At 40.7% G+C, this 22,977-nt stretch overlaps 1 protein-coding gene across 1 annotated transcript in view; it reads left to right on the forward strand.

The window, feature by feature from the left end:
• Positions 1-19,445: 19,445 nt before the first annotated feature.
• The window catches only part of RCAN2 (regulator of calcineurin 2), a 348,645-nt gene continuing 345,113 nt past the window's right edge, over positions 19,446-22,977 (forward strand). Inside the window, exon 1 of the mRNA XM_027838273.1 lies at positions 19,446-19,726. The gene's annotated coding sequence lies outside the window, so the exon portion shown is untranslated. The remainder of the gene's footprint in view (positions 19,727-22,977) is intronic.

Below are 22,977 nucleotides of genomic sequence, written 5' to 3' on the forward strand. Positions count from 1 at the left end.
AGTGATATTAGTTGTGGGGAATAGAGGTCTTGGGTAATATGTATTATATCTGATTTGTCTTTCCCCTTGTCAACAGATACAAAAATGATGTTTCCCAGGGTATCTTATCTCTGCTACTAAGCACACAGTTTTCATAGATCCTTATTTTGGGGTGACTCAGACAGAATGATGTAACGAAGAATACTTTTAGTTGAGAGGCCTAGTTCAACTCCCATTCCTGACACTAAATGTAGAACCCTGGATAAATCCCTTCACCTTAAGAGCCTCAGTTGCCTACAACTCATTCTATCCTGAGTAATATTAAAATCTCAAAGAAATGCTTTATGTAAGGAATTATTTAAACCTTCTAGGTTAGGGCATTTGCTTAAAAATTCAGTTCAATAAACTTTATAAAACATCTACTATGTACAAGGGTTGGTGCTAATAGGTATTCATGCCCTATTTGTTTCTTACTTTTTAAAATGAAATTAATTCCATTTAGGCCCCTACTATGTGCCCAGCACTGTACCAAGCATTGGACATAAAATATAAAAATAAAAAATCTCTGTCCTCAAGGAGTGTACATTATACTTGCAAGGAAAAACATCATGTGCACAGAAAAAACATTCATATTTTTCACTTTCAGTCAGTCAACAAGCATTTATTCAACATTTAGTAGGCACTATGCTAAGTACTAGGGATACTAAGAAAGGCAAAGGAACAGGCATTCTAATGGAGGGAAACAACATGTAAATAACTAGGTGCCTACTTTTCCATGGTGACCTGGCTTAGAAATCTACTTAGTTATTATTTTTCAGTAGTTTTCAGTCATGTCTGACTCTTCATGACCCCATTTGGAGTTTTTCTTGGTAAAGATCCTGGAGTGGTTTACCTTTTCCTTCTCCAGCTCATTTTACAGGTGAGGAAACGGAGACAAACAAGGTAAAATGACTTGCTCAGTATCACACAGCTATTAAGTGTCTGAGGCCAGATTTGACCTTCCTGACTCCAGACCTGGTGCTCTATCCACTGCACCACCCAACTGTCCTTAGAAACCTACTTAGGACCACTTACTGAGGAGAGTATTTGCTAAATTCAAGCCCTCACTCAGTGGCTTATTTCCCATAAAACTTTGGGTGGGTCCCTTCATCTCCTGGGGCTGTAGCTTCACCTGTGGAATCAAGGTGTTAGAAGAAGGAATCTCTAAGGTACTTTCCAAGTCAGAACTTTAAGTAACAATTCTGGCAAGTTCCATAAAATGTGCCCAGGGGTTGGAAAATTGAAAGGCTCCCTGTGAAGTTAGGAGACCATTGCTGGGGAGCCTGCAACTGAAAGAAAAACTCCTGGGGTGAATCTTCTGGGGAGATAAAACATGACATTTGTTTACTTTGTACTTTAACTAATTACTTTTTCCTAACTAGGTGATTAGCTGAGGTTCTGAAAGAATTCAGATTTTGTAAAGGTTCGCTAAATTTTGGCACCCAGTTCAAAATTCCAGTTGCCCCAACCTAGGTTCTACATTCTATGATTCCATCACAGGTTTACTTAGAAAAGCAATAGGAAAACACTGGGTACCTTGGGGTGTTCAAAGAAAAAAAGGAGCAGAGATGTCAAAGATAAACCATTCCACAATTTTGCCCAGGCAAAATAATCAAATGATTTATTGGGGATTTATTATTATTATTCAGTTGTAATGAAAATATAAGGGAAGGAAAAGGAATAAGTATTTATATAGTACCTGTTATGTACCAGGCAATGTTCTGAGCCCTTTACAAATATTATGTCATTTGATATAACACATAAAACTCTAGATAGGATACAAACACAGCCTCATTTTATATTCAATAGTGACTGATATAATCCTGCCATCCTACCTTCTCCTCCACTATCTGAACTGAATAAATGAAATGAATGAACAAATGAAGATATATAGTTATATACTATGTAACGGGTATTATGTTTAATGCTTGGGCAGCTAGGTGGCACAGTGATTAGAGCCCTGGGCTTAGAACTAGGAAGATTCATTTTCATGAGTTCAAATCCAGCCTCAGACGCTTAACAGTTGTGTGATCCTGAGTAAGTCATTTAAGCCTTTTTGCCTTAGTTTCTCACCTATAAAATGAGCTGCAGAAGGAAATGGCAAACCCTTCTGGTATCTTTGCCAAGGATACCCCAAAATGAGGTCACAAAGAGCCTGAAATGACTCAATCACAACAAAATACTGAACACGCAAATTGCAAAGCAGTCTCTGGCTTCCAGGAGATTATTTTGATCATGTTTGACTCTTCGTGACCCCATTTGGGGAGTGGTTTGCCATTTCCTTCTCCAGATCGTTTTACAGATGAGGAAACTGAGGCAAACAAGATTAACTGACTTGCCCAGGATCACACAGCTAGTAAGAGTCTGAGGCTGGATTTGAACTCAGGAAGATGAGTCTTCCTGACTCCAGGCCTAGAACTCCATCCACTGGGCCACCTAACTGTCCTCAAAGGGTTACAGAACTGCTACTCAAACCTGGGTTTTCTAACTCAAAGTTTAAAGTTCTACATACCACAATATACTATACTGCCTTCCTATACCAGGAAAAAAATATTTTTCAAAGTTACTATTATGTTTCGTTTCTCTCCGCTCTAGCAATGCATGCATTTTGATATGACAGAACATTCCCTCGTTACATCCTTCTGCCCAGTCCCCTCCCTGTCACCATGAAGGAGACAGCGATTAGCTTAGCTGCTGGGTAGCTGCTGTTCCTGTATGTCGTTTTCTGACACTTAACTGAACAGCTCTAACACACTCCAGACATTCAGACACAGCTATACGAGATCTAAAGCCAGCAACTGTTACTTTCATCCTGGCGTGCTGAATGTGGTACACTCGTGAAGGGTGACAAGAGCTATTTTGGGCACAGTGTGCAGTAAGAGGTGAAAAAGGGAAGATGGCAGACAGGTCGTTTTCAGGTACCATCCGAACAGCAGTACAGATGTGTCATGCCAAAGTAAAGAGGGAGGAAAAGATGTGGAGGAAAAGTACTTTCTTGTCAACTGGGTGGTAGTAAGGCATTTCTTTGCTTTATCCAATTAAATGGTTTTTTGTTTGTTTTTTTCTTTGTTTTTGTAGTCAACAAGCAATAAACAGAGGTCTTGTTTTTGCTATATAGTCATTTGTCCTCAGTCAATTGTGGGAAAGTTAAAGAGGCAGTCTGCTGTAGAATATTGCTCGACAAAGCCCACCAGATCCCGTTGATGATATTAATCAAGGATGCTCTCCATGTATATGTAGAGTATTTGCATAAAAATGTTCTATTCATGTTGTTGTATGGTTATAAGTTATGGAACACTGGTTTCCAAAGAAATGAAAATGAAATATCATACCTGAATGTAATGGAATATTACTATACTGTAAGAAACAATGGATATGAGTAATATAAACAAGTATGGGGAAAACTTGTAAACTGATACAAAGAAAAGTAAGCAGAGCCCAGAAAACAATAAGCCCAATGACTACAACAGCAGGAATATAATGAACAACAAGAAAACTATGGAAAATGAATGCTACAAAATTATGACCAAAATTATTTTTAAAGACGAAATATGAGAAAACACCTCCTCCAGCTTCTTTGCAGACATGGGAGACTATTGACATAGAACACTATACATATTGTCAGACTTTTTTGAAATATTTGTTCATTTTTTTTCATATTTTCATTTTTTATTCTAAACTTAACAAACACCAAATAAAATGGCCATTTCCATAAACATACAATAGAAAAAAATAAGATTGCTTGTGAAATTGCACATTTTTATTATGTACTCGTATGTAGATTAGTTTTGATGAACTGGTTCCCCCCCCTTTTTTTAAGGGAGAACTCTCTGGGAGGGGGATTGAGGACACATAGTTAATATACATGATATAAAAACCAAAGATATCAATAGAATGTGTTAAAATCAAAAGAAAATGAATACCACCCAGAGGGCAAATAAAGATTTGCCAAGGAGAATCATAGGAGCATAGATCATAGGGTGATAAATTTAGAGTTGGAAGGGACCTTAAAGGCCTTCTAGTCCACCCTCTCATTTTACAGATGAGGAAGCATATTCTGAGAATGTAGTTAAGTGACTTGCTCAAGGTCACACAGATAGTAAATGATAAAGGCAGGATTCCAAATCATTACACTTTCCACTTCAACAGAAAAATTTTGGGAGCAAAAAAATAAAATGGGATGGCTAAGAGGAGAGAGTATTGGCTAATATAAGTGGACAGTCCATAAGTCCCACTGGTCTGGAGGAAAGCTCCAATCACATTGAACAAACTCTTATGCCAAAATTGACAATCATTAAGCATTAATTAAGCACCTACTATGTGTCATGGGCAGCTAGGTGGCTCAGTGGATAGAACATTGGGCTTAGAATCAGGAAGACCTGACCTCAAATACTTACTAGCTGTGTGACCCTGGGCAAGTCACCTCACTCTGTTAGTGTCAGTTTCCTCATCTGTAAAATGAGCTGGAGAAGGAAATGGTAAATCACTCCAGTATCTTTGCCGAGAAAACCCCACGGACAGTGTTGACATGCTGTAGTCCGCGTGGTCACAAAGAGTTGGACAGAACTGAACAACAACAACGACAAAGTTCCATATGTTGAACAAGGCCCTGGGGACAAAACAGACATAATCCCAGCTCTCAGAGAGCTTATAATTCTTCTGGGAGGGAAATGAGCATGTGCAGATGGCAGTACAGAATATATTCAAAATAATTATGAAGTCTTTTTTTTTATTTTTGGGATAAAAGGGAAGCACTATAACAACCACTGTGTGGGATCTGAAAAAAGTCCTCTTGAAACTCGTGGGAAAACATAAGACTAGAGTTGACCACTATAAGCAGACATGGATGGGTTGTGATCTTTATGAGTGAAAACTGATGATAAGCTCATGGACCCATATGAGGCAATGTGGCACAGTGAAAAGAGGATGGATTTGGGGCAGCTAGGTGGCGCAGTGAATAGAGCACCGGCCCTGGATTCAGGAGGACCTGAGTTCAAATCTGGGCTCAGACACGTAACACTTACTAGCGGTGTGACCCTGGGCAAGTCACTTAACCCCATTGCCTAGCCAAAAAGAAAAGAAAAGAGGATGGATTGGCAGGCCTTTTTCCTAACTAGCTTTTTTCCTGGGAGAATGCAATAAGGTGAACAGACTCATACTAAGAGTGTGCTAGAGTCACCTCAAATGGACTAGAGCCTGTTGTTAGTGTGGGTGGGCATTTACACTTTGGAAATCAGCAAATGCTACAAATTAGGGCTTGGTTTATTGTTTAGTTGGTTGTCTAGATCAGAGGTGTCAAACAGCCCAGCCCAAACCAGATTAAAATGAAATTGGGAAAAATTTAATCAGCTAAACACAAATATAATAAAACATAGATTGTGCTACATTTTAAATTGTCAATATGCACCCAGCATGGATCCTTATACGTGGATTCATAGTCCTTGTTTTTATTTGAGTTTGACACCACTGGTCTAGACTTAAGAAAGTGATGGAGAAAATGTATATTAATAATGTATATTAAATATATTGATTATAGATCAAACTTAAAAAATGTTTTATACATACATGTTCCCTCCAGGGAGCCAGTTGTTAAACATTTCTGAATATACCACTGCCTTGGACCCTCCCCTTCCAAGGGCTGCCAGTCTCTGTGCTTCTTCTTGCCTCTTTTAGGTGAAGGACTCTGGCACTGGCTATGACCTTGTGGATTCCATGCCGGGATTTGCTGGAAGCCAGATGGTGAGTATCAAAGTCCTCAGCAACTTGCCAGGCCCCAGTCCAGCAGCAGCAGAGATACAGATTGATCCAACCCTCTACCATGGAGTTTTGGGAAGTGAATTAGTGAATTATTTGGAAGTGAATGTTATGTTGAAACTGCAGGGTCTAAACCCACTCTCCCTAGGGACACAGGTGATATAGGGGAGAGTGTGCCATGCAGTTGTTGGGGGAGAAATGTTTGTAATTTTATTCTTGTTACATCTTGAAATTTAGATATCCTTCTGTTTTGTTTGTTTGTTTTAAAAGCACAGAGTGAATGGTGGGTTAGTGTAGTATGTGAGGGATAGAGAGAAGGCCAGTTTGGTTGAATTACCTGGTTCAGGAGACAGAGTGATGTACAATGAGACAGGAAAGAGAGGTTGGGACAAGGTTGTATAGGGTTTTAAGACATAAACAGAAGAATTTACATTTTGTGTTAGAGGCAATGGGGATTCACTGGAGCTTACTGAGTAAGAGAGGCCTGATTCATCTGCGCTAAGGAAAATAATTTTGGGAGCCCTGTGGAGGATTTACTGAAATAGCAAGTCATTGAAGGCATGGAGACCAATTAGAAAGCTGTTGTAATAATCTAGGTGAGAGGTGATAGGGGCCTGAATTAAGGTGATACCAGTTGTGTGAGTAGAGAGAAGGGATGGGACATGAGATGCTGTGGAGGCAGTTACAAACCTAGGAAACTTGAAGAATGGTAAGACCTTTGACAGAAATAGGGAAGTTAAAAAGAGAGGTGCTTCTAGGGGAAGGGTGGGAATAATAAGCTCTGTTTCAGACAGGTGGAGTGTGGGATGTCTCGGGGGCACCCTGAAATGTCCAACAGGCAATTGTTCACGTGGGTTGGAAGTTGAGAGGAGAAATGTTTGCTGAATTTATATATCTGAGAATCCTTGGCTGGGAGTTGATAATTAAGCCCATGGGAGCTATAAGGTTACCAAGAGAAAGAATATATAAAGAGAGAAGAGTAGGGTAGGACACTCATTGTGAAGGGAGTGTGATCCGGGTGATGAACCTCCAAAGGAGACTGAGAAGAAATTAGACAGGTAAGAGAATCAGGAGAAGGTAGAGAGTGTACAATACGTGAAGGTGGTCATCATTGCCAAATACAGCACATAAGCTGGAGAAGCATTAGGACTGAGACAATGTCATCAGATATGACCATTTAAAGGCCAGCACCAATTTTGGAGACAGCAGTTACACCTGAGTGATGAAGTCAAAAGACAAACTACAAAGGAATGAGAGGAGAGGAGAGGAAGTCCAATGAAGCAAATTCAGATAGCTTCTAGGAATTTGGATTTAAAAGGGAGAAGAGATATAGGATGACAACTTCAGGGGATTGGAGGGTTTAGTGCCTCAAGGCTGCAGGTTCCCCACCCCTGGCTAGTGTTTTGAAGTACTTTGTTTAAGGATGGGGTTGTTAGACAGGTAAATACATAGACTATGCCATTTCTTAGGTAGGAAATACAGGAAGGCTTCTAGCACCTCTCTCACTAGCAGGTTCCCTTTTGATCTGGTCAGACAGGAAGACAGGCATGGAGTCATAATAAGGGGTTAAATAAACTTACTTTATTCTAGTCTAGTCTTCTCAAAAGGCATTTGCTGATAATGGGAGCACCAACCCCTACAGCATTACCCTAACAACCCTTCTCACAGGGGCCAGCATGAAGCTGGGGGGCAACTACTCCTCTGTCTCGATGGAGTCAATCAAGACAGGTACAACTTGTGCTCTCCCCTAAATTCCCTCAAGCCTCAATGGGGGCCAGTTGAGACAAACACACAGATTCCCCCTCCCAAGCCTTGATGGGGGCTTATCGAGGCATGCACAGCATTCCAGCTCATTCATTCATTTCAAGGAGATCCCTACTCACTGAGTACTGCCTGCTTACTTTATAGGGCAACAGACAAAGAAGGCGTATTGCCAGCAATAGCCTCACAATTTTACATTACTTTATCCCCACATCTACTGCGCAGTAGAAACTGTTTACAACCATGATCGTGAGAACTCATATCTAACACCTGGAAACTAGAGATCGTTATGGCTATGGATCCTGAGAAAGAAAACTCTAAGAAAGAATAACAAAAATCCACCTTACATACACTAAAACTCACCTTACTTACAATGTTATACTTGGGAGTGTTTGAAAGCAGTAAGGAAGGAGCCAGTAGATCGAGGCTGAAGAGTAGTGAGGAAGAGGGAAAGACAGTGGGGAGAATCACCTGGAGAAGATGAGAGGTGATATAATTAATGGCGTATTCAGAGGGGTTGGTTTCAGCAAGGAGAAGGGTCCACTCATTGCCAATGATTGTGAAAAAGGAAGAGAGAGTGGGGGATGATGTCAAGGGGCTGTAAGATGAAGAGAAGGAGGAAGGAGGGAGCTTACTTTGAATGGCCTCAATTTTCTCAGTAAAGTAGGAGGCAAGGTCCTTCGTTGAGATTAGTCTGTGGGAGACAGATTGTATCCCAGTCTTGAGGAGAGAAGAAGAGGTTTGCAAAAGCTTTTGGTTTGGGGGAGGGGGTAATATAAGGAACCACTTAAAGAAGAATAAAAGAATTAAAAGGAATACAGGATGGCCTCTGAGATCCCTCCTAGCTCTAAATCTATGATTCCATGAATATTTGAGCCACCACAAATTTAGGAAACAGTGGGTATATTGAAAGTATATCTGGATGACCAATAATATGGAGGATTAAACACTTTCTCTGAAGTCCATGACCTCTCAGACCTCTCCAAAATAAGAATCCTGCTCAAGAGATAAAGCAGTATCAGCTGTCTCCACATTCTGAGACACCAGCATCTCCAATGAAGTAAAAACTCAATGAACTAACAGAAGATAAGGTTAATTCCTAATTCCTAACACATTCACTCACTACCACCCTCCAAAACTAGCCACCACCACAGCATGGCAGTGGTAGGGCCTGCACCAGCTGGCCTGTGATGGGCTTGCAACACAACTCAGTGCTTAGCACAATGCCTGGCACATAGCAGGCACTTAAAAATGTTTACTGATTGAACTTAATTCTTTCTTCCAACCTCTTCCCTCCCCCTCAGGAAAACAAAAGGCAAAGAAGCTTGCTCCGGCTGGCACTGCCTTGTGCCAGGATTTGCACCACAATAGTACTCAGTTAGGGAAGTGGAGGCAGGGCACTAGAAGGAGGACATCCTCAGGGCCTGATGCAAAAGGGAATGTCATCTAGCTACAGTCGGTTCTGTCTCCTCAAAAGTCACTCGGGGCAGAGACTTGAGTGCACTGCTCAGTGTGGGAGGAGATTGCACCAGCTTTGAGGACTAACCCCCAGGGAAACTGCCATCAGAGGAGAAAGAGTCTGAAAGTGAGATATCAGGGAATATTAGAGGGGTAAAATCTGAAATTACCAAAGATCAAGGATGAAGAAAACTCAGTTAAAGACCTTGAGCACATGCAAATAAACCGACAGAGAAGATATTATTAACAGACCAGAATATGGCCTCCAGATCAAGTAAAAGAGTCCAGAATTAATTAATTAATTTAATTAATTTTGGGAGACAAAGAATAATGAACCAACACTGATGAGGTAGAGGATCCTGTGGATTCTCAAGAGAGCACAACATCACAGAAGGACATTTCTAAATGGTTTAATAAAGAATTGTGAAATCAGAATTTATGACCAGAACAATAGAAATAATCAAAAGAATAGAAAAACCTGAATCCATTGTGGCAAATCACATCAAAGAAACAAATGAGAAAACAATGAATTGGGAATGCAAATACATGTAAAGAGAAGAATAATCTAGAAAAAGAGAAGCAAAATGCAATAACTCTAAAAGAAAGCATGATCTCTCTATAAATAAAACCTATCAATCTTGAAGACAGGACAGCAAAATCAAGATGGTCGATTGGGATCCAACATTTTTGCCTAACTCTCCCAATTCAACCCCTTTACAACAACCTAGAAAATGGGGCAAATAGAAACCTCATAGAGAAAGCCAAGAAAAGGGCACAGTGAGTAATTTTTCTAGCCCAAGGCACCTTAGAAAAATAGAGAGGTCTGTCAACACTGGGGTGGTGACTGTCCAAGAGCGCAGTGGAGCAGCAGCAGACCCACAATAGGCAAAAATGGCAGGGGGGTTGTGTTGATGGCAACAGCAGTAGGAAGCAATCTAGTGCTCAAAGCATAGTAAGGAGACTGAACACCTGGGCAGAATGAGATATACAGTCTAACGATTTGTTACACATACATGGAGGGTGTCCCAAAAGTCTTAGTGCATTTTTAAGCTATTAAAGCTTAAGTCAGTGTGGGATGAGTGCAAGTGAGGAGTCCAGGATGACATCCATGTTATGAGCCAGGATAATTAGAAGGGCATTGTTGCCTTTAGCAATAATATATAAGTTTTCAAGAGGGTAAGGTTTGAGGAGAAAAAGATAATGAGTGATATTGAACATGGTTAGTTTGAGATGTTTATGGGACATCCAGCTTGAAATGTCCAATAGGCAGATTGTGAGTTGTGAGAGTAGAGTTTAAGAGAGAGGCTAAGGCTAGATAAATAGATCTGAGAATCATCTCTATAAAGATGATAATGGAATCCATGAGAGTTGATGAAATCACCAAGTGAAATAGTAGAGAGGGACAGGAGAAGAGGGTCTAGAACAAAACCTTGATGAACAATCACAGAACTGGGCACAATCTGGATGAACATGACAAGGAACAGTCAAACAATTCAAAGGAGTACGGTGAGAAAACATTGTTAGGAAAATCTGAAGAAAATAGTTTCCAGGAGGAGGGTGATCTATAATGGCCAAGGTTAGAGATGTGAAAGAGAATGAATATTGAGAGAAGGCATCAGATTTGGTGATTGAGAAATCACTGTTAATTTCAGAGAGCAGTTTCCACTGAATGATGAAGTCAAAAGCCATACTGCAGAGAATTCATAAGGGAGTGAGAGAAAAAGAAGTAGAGACATTTATTGTATATCACCTTCTCAAGGAGTTTAGCCATGAAAAGAGGAAGATGGAATATCCTTGTTTAATAGCAGATCTCTAGGGTAACAGGTTACCAGAGAAACTTCTGTCTACAATCAATCACTTTCCACACTCTGCATTCCAGGGAAAAAAAATGAAAACACAAACTGAATCTGAAATTTTCCAAGATCCATTTCTTCCTCCCCTCAATCTCTGACTCAGCTTACCACAATTTAACATGAAATATCATATAACAAAATATATTTTACTCATAGCAGGAACCATTCTATGGATAGTGATCAGTCTGTTTCAGCCTCTTTTCTCCTCATCCAGTTCATTCATTAATGGATATATGATAGTGATTTTTAACCTAAGGAGTATGCATTTTCACACATGGATTCACAACTAATCCAAATCTTTAGAGATTATTCTGAAATGTGAGATGTTTTAGAATGTACTGTTTCCTAAAATAAACACAATCTCTTCCTCCTCTGAGGCCCAATAGCATGTTTACCTTTCTTAGAGCACATATTCTGATTCGTTCTATATTTAGTGGTGTTCTTGCCTTATTTCTCCCACTAGATTATAAGCAGCCTGAGAGCACACATCGTGACTTGCCTTTGTATTCCCTGTAGTGCCTGGCACAGCTCTTTGTACACAATAGGTACTCAATAAATATCTATTGACCAAATTACAGAAATGTCTTCGGGTCTGGTGCTCTTTCCACTGTGCCACCTAGCTGGCCCTTCAGCCTTCATGCTCAAAGAGGACCAATGACATTATGAGGGTGATGGCTTGACTTGTGTGTGAATTGGATTTAAGTGAGGCAGAACTGCACAAAGTCCTCGGCCTCACTCTTTCCCCAAGAGTCATCAAAGTCTAGTGGGAGGACAAATTTCAAGAGGACTGGTGCTGGCCCAGGATACAGTAGGTGACCTTGGCCCTTCTAAATTAAGGTCTTTCCCAGGTCTCAGTTTGTCTAAGGCAATGCCCATGCAATGACTAAGATCAAGGTAAGAATTGAGACAAAGGATGCCCTAGTTTACTATCACAAAAATACCAATCTCTGAGGAGGAGACCCTCAGAGTTTCTGGCCAGAACAGAAAATAATTGCTGTTTACACTTATTCTGAGCCATCAAAACTCAAACTATAAACAACAGAGGCTTTGGCTGAGGCCTGTTATTGGGCATTCAATGAAAGCCAGAGTACTTTGGGTTTAAAGACATAGTCAAATATTTGAATTAAAATGAAATGCAGTGGAAATAGTCTGGGGACTTGGGTTCTAATCCTGGTTCTGATACTAAGTAGCTATGTGACAGGGCTCAGTTTCCTTTTCTGTAGAATTAAGGGACTAGACTAGTTTATTTTTCTGAAGTCTCTTCCAGTGCTAAAAATTCTATAGTTCTATGACTATATAGGAAAACAGGAGTAACACTGAGGTCTTTTTGTCATAGAATCAAAGAAATTAATAGCTAGAAGGGCCGTTGGAGATCATCTAATCCAGCCCCCTCGTTTTTTGTTAACAATGAGGGATATATTATGGAAATGTGTTCTATGAATTGCTTCAAGGCATTGAATTTTTTTTTATTGTGCCATTAGCCAAATGCCAATATATAAACTTTATTATCACGAGACAATGCAGTAAAAATGTGAAAAAGAGACAAAAGAGGGCCTTTCGAGCCCTCAGAAAGATGAGACAATTAGTTTAAAAAAATTTAATCTGCTAATACAGTTGCTTCTACTGGGCCTGTATTCTTGTCCTAAAATACAACCTTCACTTTTAGTGTTTATAGTATTCTCCTAAATCAGGGTCAATGATATCCTTTTCTTTTATGCATAGCCTGTCTTTATCAATGTCACCCTAAGGCAGAGTTTTGGGTTTTTTTTTTTTTCTGTCTTCAGTAACTTCTCTTCTAAGGCAGAAAAACTTAGAGGCATCATATAGGGGAAAGAGTCCTGGGTGGGCCAGGAATATAAATTCAGTTCTGCTTTTGTCAACTTGTACATGCTACTTAACATCTCTTGGCCTCAGTTTCCTCATAGATAAAATTAATTCCATTGGTTAGAAGCAAGTACCTTCTCTTGCACCAGGCATTTCTTGATAACTTCCCCATTACCATTACTGCTGCTGCCCTAAAAATTACTCTTTATTTACTTTGCTTTAAAAAATTTTTTTTTCTGAGTCTTTTTCTAAAAAGGATGTCTTTCCCTCATTCTCTTCATTAATTCTCTTCTCTTCTATTCTAGACTTTTATTATTATTTAATTCATGATCCTTCTACTTATTTATTCCTTTTTTAGTCTATGTATTCCTCATGGAATTAGAGCTTCTGAGAAACTTATTTTTGACTCTCGTCTTTTAAAGTTTTTATGTTATTGTTGATGAGTCAGCCAGGTGACTCAGTGCACTGGACCGGGAGTCTGGAAGACCTGAGTTCAAATCAAGCCTCAGATACTTACTAGCTGTGTGATCCTGGGCAAATCACTTCTCCCCCTCCACCTTTTGCCTCAGTTTTTCCAACTCCAAAATGGGGATAGTAACAGCGCTTTCTTCGTATGGTTATTGTAACAATCCAATAAGATAATATTGTTAAAAAAAACAAACAACAAATTTAGTATAGTTTCTGACACGTAGTAGGAGATGTGTAAATCTTTTCTGTTTATCTTATTGTCTTGTAGATATTCCCCCCCCCCCCGTCTCTGTTGTTGTTCTGCCTCACTCTCAGAAGTATCATTACCTGCTGGAGACAGAGCAGAGAGTATAGAAGAGAACTAATAGGACAGGGAACTCTGGGAAGGTACCAGTGCTGGGGGAGAAGGGGAGCTCCACCAGGCCTAAGGAAAAGGGGACTGGAACAGTTGTGAACTTCTGCTTCTGGGAGCCAAGATGGCGGAGTAAGAAGTAAGTCACTCATACCCTCCCTTACTAACCTCTGGAAGCCCAGAAAATATCACCCCAGGACATTACAGGAAAAGGCACAAAAATCTATTACAACAGAGGGAAAGAAGGGAGGGAGATGAGCATTGTTTGAACCTTACTCTCATCAGATTTGGCTCAAGAAGGGAATAACATAATTAATTAGGTATAGGAATCTAACTTGCCCTATAGGCAGTAGGAGGGAAAAGGGAAAAGAAAAGGGAGGGAGGATAGAAGAGAGGGAAGAAGTAGTAAGGGTAAAGGGAAAGAAAAGGGAGGGGGCTAATAGAATGGAGGTGGGACTGAGGGAGGTGGTGGTCAAAAGCAAAACACTAGTGAGGAAGGAAAAGGAGAAAGAAAAGCATAAACGGGGGGAAAGGATGGAGAGAAAGACACAGATAGTAATCACAACTGTGAATGTGATATATGAATGTAATGGAATACTATTGTTCTGTAAGAAATGATGAACCGGCTGACTTGTATGGTCTGATGCTGAGTGAAGTGAGCAGAACCAGGAGAATGTTGTACACAGTAACAGCCACATTGTGCGATGACTAATATTGGTAGATTTAACCCTTCTCAGCAATACAAGGATGTAAGACATCTCCAAAGATCTCATGATGGAAAATGCTATCCACATCCAAAGAAAGAACTATGGAGTTTGAATGTAGATCCAAGCATACTATTTGCTATTTTTTTTTCTTCTGTTCTGTTTTGTTTCCTCTTCTGGTGGCTCCTCCTATTGGTTCTAATTCTTACTTACAACATCACTAATGTGAAAATACGTTTAATAGGAATGTACATGTGTAGCCTATATTAGATTGCCCTCTGTCTTGGGGAGGGGGGAGTGGAAAGAGGGAGGGAGAGAAAAATTTAAAACTCAAAAGCTTATAGAAGTGATTGTTGATAAATCAAAATAAATTAATAAAAAAAAAAGAGCAACAGTTGCTCTGATGCAGGCAGACTTCAGAAAAACCTGGAAAGACTTATATGAACTGATGCTGAATAAAGTGAGCGGAACCAGGAGAACATTGTACACAGCAACAGCCACATTGTGTGATGACTAACTTTCACAGACTTGGCTCTTCTCAGCAATGCAGGGATCTAAGACATCTCCAAAAGTCTCACGATGGAAAATGCTGTCCACATCCAGAGAAAGAACTATGGAGTCTGAATGTAGATCGAAGCATACTATTTGCTCTTTTTTGTTGTTTTGTTTTGTATTGTTTCTTTGTTCTCATGGTTCCTCCCATTGGTTCTAATTCTTCTTTACAACATGACTAATGTGAAAATATGTTTAATATGAAAGTGTATGTAGAGCCCATATCAGATTGCCCTCTGTTTTGGGGAGGGGGGAGTGGAAAAAGGGAGGGGGAGAAAATTTAAAACTCAAAAGCTTATGGAATGTTGAATGTTGAAAACTAAAAATGAATAATTTTTAAGAAATAAACTACTTGAAAGAAAAAATAAAAAAAAAATAGAAAAGGGGACTGGCATCTAGCTGGGGCAAATTTTGTCCTATTCTCATTCCCCCAGAAGTTACTTGGGGCACTGACTGAGGAGAGTGAAAAGTGAATTCCCCAGATTAGGAGGAGGCTGAAACAGCTTTGAGGCCTAGCCCTTGGGGGAATCTGCCATCAAAGCGGAAGGAAAATGAGTGAAAGTCGAATATAAGGAAAAAAGATAGAAATTACTAAAGATTCAGGAGGAGGAAAATTCAAAGCACAAGCAGCCCCATGGCAGAGATTTTCCTGGGTCCCTGACTGACCATTCTTTACTACCTCCTGTTGTCCCCACGATCATTTTTTTTCCCTCCATTTGCCATGAAATCTCACTCCCTCCCACCCTTCTGAATGATTTTTGCCCCAGAAGCACTGATGCCCTTCTGAGGAAGGCTGCCGTCCATGGGGGCTTAACATTCTACCAGAGATAGTGATCTCTCTAAATATGAAATTCCTGCAGATTTTACTCATTATAAGATCCCCGTATGTCATTATAGAATCTCACGTCTCCAGTGGGAGTGTTCTTCAATGTTACTACTTCCCACTACTGAATCAAGATTTTCTCCTTTCTTTCCACCTATTTCAATCCCTCCCTTTGCAACTTCACCCATTCTCTAGCAGGGACTATAGACCTTATTTTTCCATCATTTTCCCCATTGACTTGATTAGGGTACATTCCATATTGTTTTCTTCTTCTTTCCCTCTTTCCTTTTATATTCTCTCTCATTCTTCAGTTTTATTCTCCCCTACCCCGCAAGATCCAAACTATTGATTCATCTGTAGGTGGGGTATTATGAGGTTTAATCCCTGGTGTTTCAAGCCTGAAACCTCCACCATTATTTCTTCAACTTCGTTTCCTTGTGCACTTTTAGAAAAAAATGGTTTAATAATCCTTTTGGGGTTTTTTTGTTTGTTTTGTTTTGTTTTTTACTACATAAGTGTCTTTCTGTTTCTTGTTCTCCCCTTCTCCATTTTTTCTGAGTTAATTAATTTCATTATTTGTGCCTTAGTTGCTGTACTTTTTTTTAACCTTTCTTGTGTTTCTGTTGTCTGAGGTATTTACAAAGTGAAAAGTTTGCTCACATCTGGTGTTCTTTGTAGGAATGTTTCAAATGATTCTCTTATTGAATGTCTATTGTTTTTCACTGATGCTTAGGCTCTGGTTTTGCAGAGCATGTAACCTTAGGTTACATCTTGAACTACTTTGCTCTTTGGAAGATTTACTTCTGGGAGCAGCTAGGTGGTGCAGTGGATAGAGCTCTGGCCTTGGAGTCAGGAAGACCTGAGTTCAAATATGGCCTCAGACACTTGACACTTACTACCTGTGTGACCCTGCACAAGTCACTCAACTCCAATTACCTCACCAACAAAAAAAAAAAAAAGGAAGATCTTATTCTGTTTCCTTCAGCAGTTTCTAGTAGATTTAGAGTAGTCTTCTGTTATCATTATTTGAATGTCCTTTCCTTTATATTTGTACTTCTTTCTCTTGTTCACTTGAAGAATGTGTTTTTTGTCATTGCAATTGTTAACTTTAACCACTATGTGTCTAAGTTTGATGTGTAGAGGTTTTTTTTTTTCTTTTTGGTTTTTTTCTGGAGGCAATTTGCAAATTATTTTCATTGACATCTTGTTTTCTGCATTCAGAAGTTCTAAGTAGTTTTCTCTTGCATTATTTCTTACATTGTGGTATTCAGGTTTTTTGACTTGTCATGTTCTTCTGGAAGACCTATAACCTGTGGTTTGTTCTTATGCATAATATCCTCAAGGTCAATATATTTTGCTTGTATAAAGCTCATATTTTCTTTTAACATTATTGCTTTTTTGCTTCTCTTCTTCCAGATTGATCTCATAGAAAAACTTCCATGTATTTGTATTCATAATCCATTGCTTACTCTCTGGTTTCTTTGGTGAGGTTTGCCACTATGGATTCAAGTTTTTGTATTCTGTTGATTATTTCTGCTATGGTCATAAATTCTGATTTTGCAATTCTTACTTCTTTCTTAAACCATTCAAGAATATCCTGCTGTGGTTCTATGACCTCTTGAGAATCCACTCGCTTCTTTATCTCATTAAGTATTGATTCATTTTCCTTTCTTTTGCAACATAGATTCAGAGATATTTGGAGTTATTTAGATGTCCTAGAGGGCATCTTCTCTTCTCTTATAAATATATTTCTTGCCTGTTCATCTGCTTATGCTTTGAGTTTTCTTTCTTTTGAATCTTTAGTAATAACTGTCTCTTTTCCTTATAATCTACTTTCACTCACTTTTCCCCTAGGGGCTAGACCTCAAAGCTGTTTCAGCCTCCTCCTAATTTGGAAAATTTGCTTTCCACTGGCCTTACTCTGTGCCCCGAGTGACTTTAAGAGGGATGGAAAGATGAACAAAACTGACCTCAGGAGAATGCCAGTCCCCTTTCCTGCCTGCTGGAGTTCCCCTCATCTGCATCCCAGCACTGGTACCCTTCCCCAGTCCCCTCTCTTCATTAGTTCTCTGGCTTATCATTGGTACAGCACAGCATACTGTCTGGCTGCCACCCCAAGCGAGCCACCTGTCTTCCTATACCTCTACTTCTTCCATACAAGATGTGGCAGGGAACAGAGTTGAATTCTGGTGCTTTTTGACTCAGAAGGGGAAGTTGAGGACAAGGTTAAAAGTGTACTGGTAGAGAGTACTGGAGCAGTATAGGGATCCCAGAGTGGATCCCAGAGCACAGCTATTTGGATCTTGTGCTGTCCTGCCAGAGTATAAGGGATGGTGTTGACAGTGTTGTTGATTTAGTTTGTTCAGGATTTGGGATTAGCCTTCTCTGTAGTTAGTTGAACAGGTTGTCACTTCGTTAGGAATCTTGGTGTAATTGCTTTACAATTGTGAATAATTCATATTTTGAAGAAGTTTGGGAGATCTGAGGACTGGAAAAAGTTATATTGGTCACATGACCCAGAAGCCTTCATCTACTCTTTATGTATTGTGTACAAACTTATCTAGGTGCATTTTCTTTTCCCCCAGCAGAGTGCAAACTACTTGAAGTCAGGGAATCTTTTGTTTTTGTCCAAGTTTTCCTCTCCTTCCTTGCCCTACCCCCAGCAAAGTGCTAGTATACATCAGGTGCTTAATAATGCTCATTAAATGAATGAAAGATATTGGATTAAATGATCTAAAGCAAAGGTCCTTAACCTGGTTTCCATAGACCCATAAGGGATTCATTAGTAGATTTCAGAGGGCTCTGTGAAATGGGATTGGGAAAAATTACATCTTTATTCACATTAACTTCTAACAGAAATTTAACAGTTCCTTAAATTATAAATATAGGAAACAAATCATTATTCTGAGAAGTTTGTAGGTTTTACCGAACTGCCAAAAGGGTCCAAGGTCCAAGAAAGGTTAAGAACCCCTGATAGAGAAGATCCCTTCCAGTTCTAAATCTCTATGGATCTCCTTCAGTGTGGATTAAAACTCTCTCTCTCTCTCTCTCTCTCTCTCTCTCTCTCTCTCTCTCTCTCCCCTTTATTTTATACCTTAAAACCCCTCTCTAGTCAATTTCACCTTTTTTTTTGTAACACACGATTCCTCAGAGCTCCCTTATTGCTTCTCACTTAGTCATAACTCTATCTCAATCATTTTATCTGTCTGTCATAAACAGTCACAGGCTCTGTATACCTCTTTATCACTTTACCTTTTCAAGCCTTTGCTTTCTTTCTTAACTAATATCCAACTACTTCTCTTCGCCACTACCTGTCCTCCATCTAGACCTTTGTTATTAACCAAAACCATCACTCTCCCTCCCCACTCTCATTTGTTGTCATTCAAGCCATAGCCCTATCTTCTCTGTAACAAATCTTTTCTGCATCTTTTGCAGGGGCAATATAGGGCAACAGAAAGTTGAGGGTCTCTGAGGGGGGATAGGATAGGGGTAGGGCTATTTGGGTTGGGTACTGGATGCACCGGCATGTTGAGGGTGTGGTACTGGGAGTGGATTGGAAGTTGTAGGGTGTGTGGGGAGGGGGAGAAAAAAGTAAAGGTGGTAGAAGTGGGGAGACCGAAAGGAAAGCAGAGCCCTGAAGCTTTGGATTTCCTTCGGTACGATTGGAGGTTGGCTTGATGAGTTGAAACTCATCGCGGCTCCTCTGTGTCCTGCTGTGCCCCTCCCTGGAACAGCTTTGTCCCGGGTGACAGCAGTGGAGGTTGGGGCGGGTGGGGGGGGGGGGGGGGGGGGGGGGGGAAGGGAGGGAGAAAGAAGAAGAGAGAGGGAGGGAGGAGGGAGAGCGAGGAAGAGAGCTAAGCAGCCTTTCAGTTGCTGCGGGCCAAGAAGGCAGGTTGGGCGCTGTGGACACTCTTTAAACACACCTCCTCACCACCGGCACTCACACCCATTTGCACACTTCCACACACTCGGACACACATCAGCAGGGGCAGGTGAGGAAGACCCTGAGCAGGGTCCTGAGGAGCCCGACGCCCACCATCCATTTCGCTGCGTCTGGGGCAACTGCAGATTGCCCTGCCCTGCTCAGCCCAACTGAACCGAGCCACCCTTCGGACCCCGACCCGCTGCCCTCCTCGGGGGCATCTCGGACACTCGGCAGGTCAGTTACATAACAGCGCCAGTCCCTGGATCACCCCACCTAACACATGCGCCTGAACGGCGGCGGGGAAGGTGGGGGAGAGCACTCTGTCCTCCCTGGTCCCGTAAGGTTGGGGGGTGGTTAGGTCTGGGAGTGAACGCCTTCCCAGTTTTTTGTTTTTGTTTTTGTTTTGTTTTGTTGTTTTTTTTTTTGTTTTGTTTTGTTGGTTTTTTGTTTGTTTGTTTTGAGGGGAGAAGGGTGGAAGTGGGGGAAGGGTCCATTGTGTATGTTGGGACGGGAAGGAGAGATGGCGAGGGACAGCACCCGCTGTGTTTAGTTGGGCGGTGGGCAGCAGTGCGTACTGGAGGTGTTTCCCTCCTTTCCCCTCTCCTCCTTCACTCCAACTGAGGCGTTTCCTCGGGGACCCCATGGGCTGCATCTCCGTGGCGGTGAGAGTTAGAATGAGCCCGGTCGCAAGAATTCCGCTTTAGCGAAAAATGGGTTTTGTGTCAAGTAGTTGAGGTCAAGCAGTAGCAGCAGGTGGATAAGTGGAGTAGAGGAAGGAAAATCATGCACCCAGAACTGGGGACCCACAAAGGGTGCTTGGGGTGGGGGCACCTAGAAAAAAGAAATTAGGAGAACCCCTCTCCAGGCCTAGGGTTAGGAAGATGTGAGTGTTGGGGAAGGGGGCGACTTGTTGCCTGGTGGCTGAGCTAGCTGGGAAATTGCCTTGAGGGGAATTAGCTAGCTTGGGTCATCTAAAAATAACTTCACGTTTGTAAAGTGAAAGAACTAGACTGTTCTGTGTCTGCTTAGCCCAGGATTGTGGGATGCTTCGCTTTAGAAGTCACAGGAGGGAACAGGAAAATCTCAACTTGCCCGAGAGATACCATCACTTTCTTACATCGCTTTGGTTTCCAGGGCAGCTCTGTTGGACTTGGAGTTAATGATTCATTTTCCAAGGCATACAGTTTCTATTCTTCATCCGCAAAAGAATAAAGCCAGAGTTCATGGAGTCTGCTGGTTTGAACCTTTTCTGATGAGGTGCATTGGGCAGTTCAAGCATCGGCTGCAGTGCCCGGGAGGAGAGGGGTAAAGAAGGGGTTAAACATACATTTTATGGTTTTGATAGCAAAGATTTTTTAAAGCTTTGCTGTTATTTCAGTTTACTGAAGAAGAAATACTCCTGGTATTTACTCATAACATAAATCATAAAAACAACATCCCATTCCTGTAGTACTGGAAGACTCATAGTGATCATAGGATTTAGACCTGGAAAGGATTTTCAAGATCACCTAGCCCAAATATTCTTTTTACAGGTGAGGAAACTGATGCTCAGAGAGGTTTAGTGACTTGCCTAAGGGCCCACAGCTAATAAACAGCAGAGGTTTTGGAAGACACCTGGCCCAAACCTCTATGCTTGCAGCCAGGACTTTACTTAAACATATCAGAGGGTTAACCACCATTTAGGAAAAGTAGCATATTGTTAGCAATATCATAATCCAGCAACTTCATCCTCTTATTTTATATCCAATCCAAAATTATGGAACAAAAAAAGACAAAAGATACTTCATGCTGACTTGCTAAACAGCCCCAGCTTGAGGGTATTATGAAGTTAGAAATTCACAGGGCTTGGAAATATGCTTGAGGGAGAAGCTCATTGACAGTAGCTCTCCAGTGGTGGTGGATACTTGGCAGGATTTCAGACCCTATTGACCATCTTTACCTCAAAGCCATTGTATCAAACATTACCAATTCCTGGACCCAGTTAGCTCATGTTTTGCACAGTATATGAGTTTCATATTCAAAGCAGATCAAATCAAGATATATTTACCAGGAGCCCACTGAGTGCAAAGCACTATTTGGGTATATGGGGGCTATTTGAGGCAAACATTTCCAGCATCAGGCAGGGTTGTTCTAGGTGGACTTTCTGAGCTTTTGCTCCATTGGTTCTTTCAGAGCTTAATTCCCTGACTTAGCTTATGGGAGAATATACTAATTTATCTTGTGAGTAAAATTTGACTAACATAAATGATGCCTTGGGAGCACTGTCATTTACAAGTACTCATCCCACTCCTTTTAAAAACACCTGTCTAATCAGGCAAAGAGATGCATATGCATTGCAAATCTATCTGTTCTTATTATTTAGGCCAATTTTTGCTTTCCTTAAAGTTGTCATTTTTTTATTTTATTTTCTCTGTTCCTCCTATCTATCCACCCCCCTTTTGAATAAAGCAAAATTCATGGGGCTTGACACTCCTGCGCCCTAATGGGAAAGCATTTTTCTGAACATTGAAATACTCTTGAGTAGGAGTGACCTAACTCCTTAAACATATGTCCCATCTGGTAGCTATATTGTCTCTTAAGTCAGTCTACCTTTAGAGATTCATTCCTTTGGATTGCCTTAAAGTAAACTGTAAATCCAGGGGAGGAACCATCTATAAAGCTGTTGTCAGTCTTTAACAACTTAATGTAATTTAATTTTTTACATATATTCTTCAAGGATATTGGTTGTGGTAGACCTTGGTTCTTGAAAATAGCTGTATAAGTGAAAAAGATTCCGACAATGACTGTATCAAGGGAGGAGGAGAGAGAGGGATGGTTTTAGAGGGCTGAGTGCTGATTAAGGAAAGTGGACCTCAGAAGTGCTTTGCAGTAAGGAGTTTGGGGCAGCCAAATGAGTAGAAGGTATTTCACCTATGGAGAGAAAGCTATAGAAAGAGGACTTTGGAAGGAACTAATATTCCTTTAAAGTGCTGCCCAGGGCCATCTCTGCTGTTGAAACTAAAGTTGTATTGATATAGCAGGCACCACGATGCTTTGGAAGGAGCACTCAGTTTGGACTTCAACTCTGCCTCCAACCACTTACTTAACCTTGGACAAATGATTTAGGCACTCTGCATCTCAATTTCTTCATATGTAAAACAAAGGTATTGAACTACATGACCCTTCCAGTTCTAGATCTGTTGTCTCAGCATCCTAAAAGAGTTTGAAGTCACAAGACCTGAGTTCTCCAATCCTGGCCCTGCCATTTGTTAACCTTGAGCAAGTCACTTTAATTTGTTCTGAGCTTCAATTTCCTTGCCTGTTAAATGGAGAGATATTAAAACTTGCACTCACTCTTTCTCAGGATTGTTTGAAGGATGAAATGAGGGAATGTAATTTGAAAGTGCTATATAAATGTGAACTATCATACTGACTACAGGATATTCAATGCATTCTGTGTGTGTGTGTGTGTGTGTGTGTGTGTGTGTGTGTGTGTGTGTACGTAC

The sequence above is a fragment of the Vombatus ursinus genome, unplaced genomic scaffold (assembly GCF_900497805.2).
Source record: "Vombatus ursinus unplaced genomic scaffold, bare-nosed wombat genome assembly UNPS02014826.1, whole genome shotgun sequence".
Lineage (NCBI taxonomy): Eukaryota > Metazoa > Chordata > Mammalia > Diprotodontia > Vombatidae > Vombatus > Vombatus ursinus.